Raw genomic sequence first — 11937 nt, forward strand, 5'->3', positions numbered from 1 at the left:
ATGTTTTGAAAAAATTTGAACTGAAGTAAAACAGAAATTAGAATGCATGTTTACTGTTCAGATAAAAAGATATCACAATCATGTGTCCTGTTGCAGAGAGCTTCAATAATTTGCAAAAATATATTACATCAAATTGCAAATTTATCGTGTTTCAAATCGACAAAGTTGTTAGAAGTAATTTCCTAACACTCGTCGTTCAGTTGACTACTTCTTTTATTCTCTCTTTTATTACGCAAGTTAATACAACGGGGACTAGCTCTGATCTCTCGAGGAAAGTGTGGGTCACCGCTTATAAAGGTGACACTTGCTGAGCTGTCAGTTTCTAACCTTCGTCATGCTTTTATACTTAACTAGCGAATCACGCTAAACTACGCAGAACGGAGTTCGCATACTAAGTAGATACCTTCGCGATGTTTACGCTTTACAAAATGTCTTTCTAACTTAAATTTCTTGGTCTTACGGTCAAGTTCGGGAAAAATAATAACAAGATTGACAATATAAAAATTATAATAAACTTACTAACAGAATTAAAATCATACTTGAAGAGATATCTTAAGAGAACATAGTCCTTGAAGGCTGTTGCACAACAACAGAATAAACACAAAATTCGGAGAAGGAAGGGCGTACCCAAAGTACCGCCCCTAAAAGAGCTACTTGCCAGTCGTATAAGTTATCTGATTACAAATTCAGTGCAAAGATGAAAATTACTACATGTTTACACATTAAGTCACCTTTAAGAAAAAGAGGTGTCGAACGTGCTGAATTAAAATTTAAAAACCATTTTCCGGATCGGGAATTCGACATGGATTTAGCCTAAAAAAGAGAATAGTAAAGTATAAGAGAGGGTTATATCCAGGAAATTCCTGTACAGGATCAATTTTTATAAGGTAGAGTCATTTTCCTAGTAATTAATCATCTTAACAACATAATGGAAATATACTGATATCCCGCAAACCGCAGTTTTCGCAACAACATCTGTCTCCATGTCAAATTCACCATCACGATAAGGAAAAGGTAACCAAACTCTACCTGTAAGATAAGACCGCCAAAAGGAATAAGAAATGATCAACTGGCTCATTACAATGTTTACTGAATGGTTTATGCTAATATTATTTCCATTCATTTTTAACGTTCAAATAAGTGAAAAAACACCTATGATGAAAATTCTTGCTAAAAGCCAATTTTGTCTTTTAACATATTTTCCCTTCTCAGATGGAGCTGTCCTCAGCTCCAAATAAGAACTCTTTTCGAAGGTTAAAAACAAAATTGAATTTAAGTTCCACGAAATGAGATAAAGAAGAAAAGAAAGACTTTGTTATTAACATACACGTTGTGTTTTTTTTTTCGTTCGTTTTCCGTTGGCGTTTGCTTGTTTAGTTATTATTTATTGTTTTTGTTATTATGACCCAAGAATAAATTTGTGTACGTATTTGCTGTCAAGTAGGAAGAACCACAGCACGATAAATTGATGAAAAAGATGACATCTGTGTTACATGTGAGGTAGACATAATAGTCCTTGAGTAATTTCGGGAAATTTTCACTCCAATTCGGGCAGCATATTTAGAGACGGAAGAACTAAAATTTCATTGTTCAGACAACCATTTTTAACTTGGTCTGGTAAAATAGCCTTCGGCTTTGTTTAAATTTGAAAATATAGGAAATGAACCATTTTTTAATATTATAGTGATTGCATAGGTTAAAAATTCCGTAAACGAACAGAACACAAAGTGTGAAGTGTACGATAGCTGTGATATAAATTATTTAAGCGAGTCTGCTAAAGTTAAATCAGACTTTTTTGATGAATAAGGACATTTTTCAGAAGAAAAAAGTTCTCAATTACTCATTGTATCCTCCACAAACAATAACATTTGATCTCTGTTTGATAGTCTTGCTTGAACCAATTTCACTCAGTAATATAACTGACCTCAGGGTGCAAGAATGATTATAACTGACCTCAGGGTGCAAGAATGATATTCCCTTCAAACGGTGTACTCTGCAGGTTGGTCGCAGTGTGAAAGTCTTGAATGGTAAGGCCATTCGATCCTAAGAAGAAAAGCAAGTCAGGAATGGTCTCGTGTGGCCCTAAAACTGACATTGCTAAAGTAGTGAAGAGAATTTAAAGAAAACTAAGTTTCCCTTTTTTTTTTTGTTCTGTTTTTTTTTTTGTGTTCACGCAAACTTTCTGAGGAAGAAATATCGGCAAATTTCCATTTTTTTTGTTATTATTCCAGTTGTTTCATAGCTACAGTTTAATAAACGCTTCATCTCCGAAAGCTAGGTAGCGTATGGTATAAAAGTGAATTTCAAAGCTTGGAATTTGCTTAACTTTGCATCGTTATTTGGGCAGTCTTCATTTTCAGAGTCGCATGGAAGATTACAGTGCCTAAAACTCAGAATTTGATTTTGTTTCCCCCGGCGTGCGAAATCTTGGTAGCTCCGTAAAAATTCGTTTAAAACCCAGGTGTGGGAAGCTGCGTTCATACCATTGATTGCCTTATACTCCTAAAAATTTTGCTTTTCGTCACAGTTTTGAAAACGAAAATTCTTGCTAGGTGCCAATTTTGTCTTTTAACAAAGTTCACGACTGACGAGCGTTGACAATCACCCCGTGATTTCTTTTATTTAACTCGATTTTTCCGAAATCTGCCTGCCCCACCCAAGCACTTTACAGTGCTTTTGATGTTTTCGCTCTTTGAAAAGGATTTTCTTTAATCGCAAAAGTCAGGGTAGTACTAAGAAATGTCCCCCGACGACAGATTTTATCCACTAAGAAAACATCTCGGAAAACTTTTTCCAAGTGCAACTAACGCCTATGACACAAAAGTGTACAAAGGCAAGAGATTTAACCAGGAATCGACCCTTGACGTGCAAGTGCATAAAATTACAGAGACAGAGACCTTCCAATGCAGGTGCCGAGAGGAGTTTTCTGATTTAATTTCCACTGAAATGCTGTATAGCATGGCCTCTGCAAACTGTCAGCTTGTTATCTTGCCAATCCTTAAGGCTTTCATTTCGCACAGAACGACCTCTTGTCGATGGCTTCGTTATCGCGAACATGGAATGATAAGGACAAAAAAAAACGTAGCAAATAGACGACAGATACTTAAATAAACTAAATGAGGTTATAAAAAACCGTTTCTCGGTCAAGATTGCAAAGATATATTTAGCCGAATAATATCACATATAAGTTGGCCTCCCTTTTTGTTATACAGAAAGTGTTGAGAATGGCCACTTCACAGCAGTGCATTCTGGTTGAGAGAGATCGTTTAAAGAACGCTTGTGGTATACAACCACTGCAACGCTGCTGATGAAACGCTTAAACGAAACGGTTTTAGCAAAAACGAAGACCCTCGAGAGCACAAATTACAAACTAAAAAATTCAACATTTCAAGACATCCTCTAGAAAATAAATAGTGAAGGACCGCATGTGGCTACTGGTATAGCACAAGTTTTAACACATTTTCTTATCTTATTGCAATTCCATTTTTTGAGACTTATTTCATACCAAAAGGCATTTCGCGATATAGGATATTCCGTCATTCCGTGTCTTAAGATATTCCACCATTCCTCGCATCGCAAATTTAGCGGCTCTTTCGGCATAAGCCGCTGATTCAAACAGAATAATGCTCTCTTTTTATGACGAAAAAAATTTTGCAAAGCTTTCATGATGTGCAGATCACATCTTTTGAGATATTTTTGCAAGGAAAAGTTTTGATTTCAATTATGCGTCGGTGGATGCCACTGTGAACTATTGTGAGATGTTTATCGTCTTTAGTAGTGTCACGGCAAGAACTGAAAGATTATATGTCTTCCGATCTGGGCATCTGATTTAAACGGTAAAACGCTCTCTCTTCACAGAAAAAAAATCTGCTCTGTTTCACGATGCGCCGATCACACCTATTTCTGAAAGGAAAACACTTTTTTTTAATCGCGTGCAATCCTGAATTGATTGTGAGATGATTAACGTCTTCTATTGACTTCCGTAGTGTCACGGCAAGAACTGTAAAGTCGGTAAATATAATGTGCAAGTGGCTCTAAGCTAGAAATCACAAAAAGAGAGAACTCAACTGTGTATCGAATGCATATCGAATGCGAATGTCGAATCAATGAGACACACCAAAAAAAACAATAATTATGAGTAGCTAGCATCGGGAAACATCGGGTCGAAATTGGGTCAAGATCAGAATTCTATTGTTTCACTCACTCACTCACTAATTTCGACAACTCATGCGGCTTCGCCTCCTGTAGGAGGCAGTAGCCACAAAAAACGGCTCAGAGGCGCATTCGCTGCGAGACCACCAGGAGGCAACAGCTGATAAACCGCTGAGGAACGGTTTAAGGCAAGCGCTTCAACAGCGGTGATGAAGGCCTGAAGACAACCGTTTGATAACTGTCTGAGGCAACCGCTTGAAGACATCGCTAGTGAGCTTTTAAATACAACCGCTATAATACCCCTGATGAATGCTCGAAGTTAGTTGCCACAAAACCGCTCATAATGGCATGAAATCAGTCTCAACAATGAATATGGAAGCGATCCTCGAAGTAATGATCACTAATTCTTAAGCAGTAGTGAAAATAAGGCCTGAAAAAAAAAATCAGACCTGAACGGGATTTTAACCCGTGACCTCTGCGATATCGGTGTAGCGCTTTACCAACTGAGCTAACAAGTCAACTGGGAGCTGATCATTATGTTGGTTCCAAATAAACCCGTGAAGTGATGAATAAATGACCGTAGAATATATGAAAATCATACAGGTGAACTTCAGATAAAGAAATGAATAGGAAAGCGATCCTCGCAGTAATGAATAATTCTTAAGCAGAAGTGAAAATAGGGCCTGAAAAAATTCAGGCCTGTACGGGATTTGAAACTTATTTTTACTACTGCTGAATTTTTTTCAGGCCCTATTTTGACTACTGGTTAAGTAATGTACATTACTACGAGGATCGCTTCCATATTCATTTCTTTATCCGCTGTGCACATGTGTGATTTTCATATACTTACATTCATTTAGTCTTTACAATGTTACTCAGGACCACATAAAGACAACCAGCACTAAAAACGCCCAGTAAAACCGCTATTCTTGAATTGATGTCACTCAATAGAAAATTAGTGCTCGTGGCTCAAATGAAAATTCAGTTAATATTTAGTGTGATAATAAATCTTTGCTGAGAGTTCTGAAAGAATTTCACAATACATTCATGCGCTAATATCAACGTTACTCCTCATCGTTTCGACTGAAAGATTCTCTCTGGTCACTTAGTGTTTCAATAAACTATTCAGTCTTATCACCAGCGAGATTAAAGGAATATAACAAAAGGTGATTTAAAATGAGTCCTCCATTTCTTTCAATATTCGAGTTTTAATCATCGACAAGCGATTAATCTGATCAAAGTTTTCGCCATCTTTTAAAATTTGTACCGCTGCCTAGAAAACCAGATGGTGTGCCTTGAAATATTGGCAGATTAATTGAACGGAATCTCTCGAGGGTAGAGTAACTTGATCTAATTATCCACTAGTGTGAGGTAAATACAAACATTATTATTTCGAAAAAGTATCGGGCGCTTTCAAGATGTAGCTAGGAAAACACACGTCGCAGACAGCACAGTTCACGCTTCATTAAAATGACTTATTTATTCCAGGAACTTGTCCAACAACCAGTTACAGCATTTAACACGAGGAGTGTTCGCTGGCATCAGGGTTTACTACCGGGGGACATTGACGCTGTAAGTAAGACTCCTATACTGCAAATCAACGTCAATGAAAAGCAAAACAAAAAATCAGAAATCAATGAATTGAAATTAAATGTGGTTAACTATGGAACCAAACGTCCAATAGCTCGAGCCACGCTTTCTGACCGTCTATAACTGCTTAATAAGATCACAAAAAGTCTCTTGTTTCACAAAGTTTGTATTATAGCTGACGATAACGAAATAGTTTTTTCGCCGTATCGTTACTTTTTAATCAGTAGAAAAAATTTAGCCCGAGGGTTCCTTAAAGTAACTGTTGAAGTGTGTGTCTAGAGGGGTTGAAAGGATACATCTTTTAAAGATGATTCAAAATATTTCGTTAATTTTATCAGTAGGCGAGTTCAATTCAATTTAATAAATGAAGCTGAATAAACAATGAATCGATTATGATCACGAGCGAAGTTAATCCTTATGAGACATTTCAAATCGGTAAGCAGCTTCAAATGTTTGAATATTGGACCATACAGGGGTCAGAGGATAGCGCATACAGTTTATTTTAACAATCTGTTCATTACTTCTTCAAATTTTGGAAAATATTTCCATTCCAGCCAAGTAATTTAAATATTATGTGTCTCATGGTTTTGAAATCATTACCTCTACTTGCAATTGGGTGTGCAGATAGTATCGACCTCAGAAAATGCTAAATAAACAATGCTATTCGGCCTTAGGATAATGAAATATTAATTAAGCCACTACGTTAATTTCAGTGACGCCAATGAAGATATATCCAATAATGTTAAAAATAGTTGCACATTATTTATATCGTATCAGGAGTTTTTTTAATTATATACTTTGTCACGCACCATGCAGATATTCCTTTTAATCTGGGTTATAACTCATATAAATTTCTACGAACTGACTCAACATTTTTCTTTAACACGAGTTTGTTTTGGAGAAAGAGCCATCGTGACTTATTTTCGATCGCTTCAAACACTTGCTTTTTATGCAAAATACGTGAATCAATCAGCACGTTGTGTCAAGATTTCTTTCAAACCGATAGAAAGTGTTTGCGAAATGCCGCGTACGAACGATTACAGTCGACGGAACATGTCTGTGGTGGAGCTTTTCATCGAAATTTTCAAAAAGAAAAACTGTCCGAATCAGCTGTTGTGATACATAGATTTTGAAACGAAGTACGAAACCATCTTTTTACAGTGTCAGCCACTGTTTCATCGATAGCTCAACTCTAGCTCGTTCATCAGCATGTTTGAAGGGTATCTTTTGAATATTTCCCCATCTTTTATTTTGGCTTGGTTCTCTCAACAGAAATAGAGAGCGAAAACGTTTTCTTCTTTGTGCATTGTTTACGGCGTCGAAGTTTCTCCTGCTCTGGCCCTTTAAACCCCTTTCCTGTACTGCGAAACCACGGCTTGATTGTAAGCACAAGAAACTTCTTCAGTTGCGTGGATTATTTGAGCTATGGTACCGTCACACTAGATTAAATGATATGTGAGTTTTTCTACCCAAAACTGACGTTCCTTCCCGAATTGGAAAGACACTCAAGGGCGCTCGGTAGCATGTGTAACACACTTTATTCAGTCCAGCGGATTTGACATCATATCAAGAAAAAAGTCAATAATCGTCTTTGCCTTGTACCACTACTCGATTCGAAGATGGCAGAAAGCGATTGTATCTCGAAGTATTGCTCCTCCTTTGAGCGAGGCAACACTTACTCCTGGAATATCTAATGATAATAATAATAATAATGGTAAAGATAATCAAAATGATAATAATAATAATGATGATAGCGATAACAACAGTATAACTTTATTCACAATTAGAGATTATTTTCAAGATACAATTGACAAAATGAACATACGAAATTTCATAAAAATTCAAAATTATGTATAAGACAAAAGCATTTAGTTTGAAAATTGTCCCACTCCAAAACAAAGAAAAAAAACTTTAGATTCCCGCAGTGGCGACGTTTATTTTGCAGTCTGAGGAGTGTCCTATCTTGCTGTGAAAAGGTGTTCGTGATCCTCTCAGGCATGCGTGTGCCGATCTTAGATGTTCGAAAGAGATTTGTGTCCTGAGCCATGCGATAACGGTGTTATACGGCTCGGTGTCCTTCTGAGCTATCTTATCTGCAAGATGCTTCGGGAAACGCTGACACTCATTTCCCATTCCGCCATTGGTTCCAAACACTAAAGGTGTGAATGAACCCATCTCTACATCTAGCACCCGCTGCTGGTACTTGCGTGTCTTCTCGTCCTCTTGCTCCTTGAATACTTCAGATGCTGTCTTGTTCTAGTAACACTCTAATCTCCTGCTTATTAAGGGCTAAGCCCTGATCTGCGAGAGGCATCGCATTTAACCAAGAACTTGCGCCCTTGTCTCTCGATTGATTAACTAGTCGCAGCAGATCTGGGGAAAGAGTTGAGTTAATGCCTTCCATTTTCTCTTTGTCACGCGCCCTCTTAAGTGACTGATGATGTCTCTTAAGCTCCTCCGTAAAGCTTTCGCCTGGCGCCATAAATGTACTCTGCGATTTGATAGAATCTACGCGCAGTAGTTGTTGACTTCGAGGCAGCTAACTGTTGTGGCGCCTCAGCTCTCAAATCTGGCATGCCCAGACCCCCTTGAGCCATTGTTAAGGTGACAAGTAGACGCACCTCGTTAGGGAGAGGCCCTGATTGACCGAACAAAGTTGGAAGAAGTAGGTCGTCAATCGCCTCTTGGATTGGATCGACATAATCCTCAAACGAATCTATAGTGCGCATGAAGTAGGTGAACTTTAACTTGCACCCTTTTATGAAGACAATGTACGCTGTGTAAGGCTGACTCTTTTCAGAGCCGTTCGATTTCCTCTTTCCATATGCGAATTTTCTCCTCACAATATTAATATTTTTATTCTTGCGACGCAATGACTGCTCCGTGATGGCGCTGACCTTCAGTTGCTTATTGACTTCATCTCCAAACACCCTCTTTGCTTCATCTGCAAGTGCCTCAAACTTAACAATCAGCCAGCTCATTGACCCGTTCACGAGATATCCAAACTTTTCTCCCTCTTTAATCAATTGCTTGTATCAGTCGTACAACTGCGCGATTCTCCCTCCTCCAGCAGAGTCGTCTGCAAGCCACACCTGTTTAACCATCGGGCAGTGCGCCCTCAGATTCTGAATCATTATAGATGTATTGAATGAGTACCATGGCATCGCTAGGGGATCCCCTTGCGTAGTGCCTTCTTGTGAAAGTGTTTCACCTCCACTGCAGATAAACGGTCAAGATGGGCTTCTATAGGTGTTTATTACATAGTGCGCCATTTCTTTGGATGTGATCTGGATACTGTGCGAAGCCGCTGACCTGTTCATTTGCGTAAAGGCGTTACTTGCATCGATCAACAGAATCCCATCTGTTCCTTCTTCTTCAAACACTTGGCTCATTGTATGTATCGCAGCCTCCACTCCTACATTATGACCAGCACAAACTTGTAGGGGACCTGCCGCTTCTTTTATTTCCTCCTTTAAAAAACCGCTGACCATTTTTCCCATTACTCGCCTCACGACCTCTCCAACGCCGATTGGTCTAATTCTAGGGTTCTTGTCGAGCGGGCGAATTTCTTCATGCCAAGTTATCGTGGGGTCCCCGGCGAGACTCAGTTTAAAAGGGAGGCAAGGTTACCTAGCTGGTTTTCAATGGTCGTGTGTCAAGGTTGATGTGGACGCGGGCTGTTATAAACCTCTGAACTGGAAATTTTTGAAGCAAACCGCGGCTTAGCGTCGGTTGCACGGAGAATATTGAGTTTGTAGGGAATTGAAATGAAACTACAGTATGTGTGCTTGGATTCTGCGTTGGATTTGTGGCTGCCCGGTCATTTTGCGCTGGAATTGTTCGCTTCTCAGATCGGGCGTTCGGAAATGGAATGTTCAGCCTTGGGCTTTTCTTATGTACGTTGAAAACCTCGAAATGGACAACTCGCTAAAATGTGTTCTTTTCATCAAAGTAAGCGGTCAGATAACAAGCAATACGCTGTGAAAGTAAGGTGAGGTACATTTTTTGAGAATTTGACGTATTTTTTTATTCCTTAGAGCGGTCGTAAATATTCTCATACAAACTCTTACAATTCTGCCATGACTGTTATTGCGCAAGATGATCATCTCACAGCTGGAGCTTGGGCCGCCTGTGGTAAACACAGCTATCTCTTCTCTTAGGATTTTATCCTCAGTCTTAAAGTTCTTAGAGCACAGTATTCTCCTATAAAGCTCCGAGTCCATTTCCGATGGCCATGCTGAGCCCTTGGTTTTGCTTGCTGAGTTGTAAATTATTTCTTCGTCTATAATCATACACGTTTGGTGGAATATAATCAACTGGACCGTGCAACAAACTCTCCTCTGCAATATCAGCCGCCTCTGGGTGATAGGTCGAGCAGGCCAGACGAGCTCTTGTTATCTAGGAGTTTCATTGCAGCTGCTAATTTTCCTTGCAGAACCAGTTTTGAAAAAACTTTGGATACGTCCTCGACCGTCCTAGCTTTCTTAGAGTTCACAAATTTCTCCTGTATAAACCTCACTTCTTTAAGCAGCAAATCAAGATCCCTTGTTTCCAGAGAGTTAATCGACGCTCTATTGCTGCGCTGTGTTCCTTGCTTTTAGAAGTAGCGGACGGTTTTTGCAGGATCAAAGTTGGGAGCACCATGTATGCTTTCAAGACAACTGAGTTCAAATTAGAATCTGCATTGAACTGCTTAATCCAGAAAGTTAATTCTTCGATGAAACTCTTCCCTGCACGGCCAGATGGTACATTGAATATATTTCTACTGTAGTGGAGGATTTCGTCGTAAACACCATTGACAATAATACATTAGCTCGTGTGGCTAATATTACTCCATGTTTTTTTCTTTATTTAGGAAGGAAACAACTCATAATCGGGCAGATTTGGTTTGATTTTGTTTTGATCTATGACTATTGTACTAGGAAATCCCGTGGGAGAAGGTACTCGACCACTCTCGGTTGTTACTGGCTGATGAAAATCCGAGATAACGGAATTAGCATTTTCAAACTGCTGCTGTGGGCTATTGTTTTGAATGTTTCGCAATTCAGCTTGAATATTATTTTCCTCGGGCGCCTTCTCTTCTTTATCATCCGACTCAATTTCTAACCTGTTCCCACTCTCGAATAAAGTGCTAGTATTTCGTATATAGTTCTGCTCTTGCTATATTTTATTCAATCTCGAGGCTTGATCCCGTAAATTCTGGCTTTTTAGCCCCAAGTATCTGTAACCCTTTTCTTCCCATAAATCCGTCATTACTTCGATATAACCCTTCTTCCTCCCGGTAGCGTTTCGTGGAGGGTCTACAGACGATATCAGATCCTTCGCTGTTCTCTTGCATTCCAGAAGATCACTATTCATACGTTCTGTCCATTTCACTTTGGCCTGTTTCCTCGACATATCTCGCAATGTTCCTCTTTACAACCAGCTCACTATCATCGATGTTGTTTAAACGGTTTTTGGTTTCGTTTGCTTGTTTAACTTTCCATCCAAATTTGTACCGACGAGTTGCAATTGTCTAATAGATGTTCTAATGGATACGTATTGAGGGTTGAACGGTTAAAAGAGATAAAAATAATAAAATGGTATTTAAAAATAGTGGAGCAAGCCGTGGCACGTCCGTTCACCACTCCACTTAAGATTAATAATAATAATAATGATAATAATAATAATAATGATGATGAATCTAGATGCGCAAATTCCATCACATTTGCAAATGCGCATCACAATTTAAGAGTTAAAATATTACAATCAACTAAAGCTATAAAAAATGCCCATTGTGCGATTTCGATTGTATTTGCACCCCCCTATGTTCAGAGGAAGTGCATTCAATAATTTAAACAGAACAATAAAAATTTTTCACCTATGGGCTAGCTTCGGACTGAAAACTGGTATGAAGTAAAGGGAATCTGTTTTTGGAAATTCTGAGATCATAATTAGGTAAGAGGGAGCCCAAAACTTTCTAATTTAACGAATCCTAAAAGTAGTTGGAACCATTTCAAGCTCCATTCTGTTTCTTATCGGTAGTAATAATAAGCGATGTTACATGGCAAATGTTGTTCAGTTTAATATTATCGTTCAACATCCATGAACAGGTGTCCCTTACGCAGTGTTCGATACTTTTCATAGCAAGAAATGCGTCCATATTAAATGATCGCAACTTCCTAAATGAATAAAGGTTAATTTTAAGGGTGGTCA

At 38.6% G+C, this 11937-nt stretch overlaps 1 pseudogene; it reads right to left on the reverse strand.

The window, feature by feature from the left end:
* Positions 1 to 7666: 7666 nt before the first annotated feature.
* Positions 7667 to 11139, reverse strand: LOC149050713 (uncharacterized; annotated as a pseudogene).
* Between the last annotated feature and the right edge of the window lie 798 nt (positions 11140 to 11937).

Source organism: Pocillopora damicornis, chromosome 2 (genome assembly GCF_964200805.1).
Source record: "Pocillopora damicornis chromosome 2, jaPocDami1.2, whole genome shotgun sequence".
NCBI lineage: Eukaryota > Metazoa > Cnidaria > Anthozoa > Scleractinia > Pocilloporidae > Pocillopora > Pocillopora damicornis.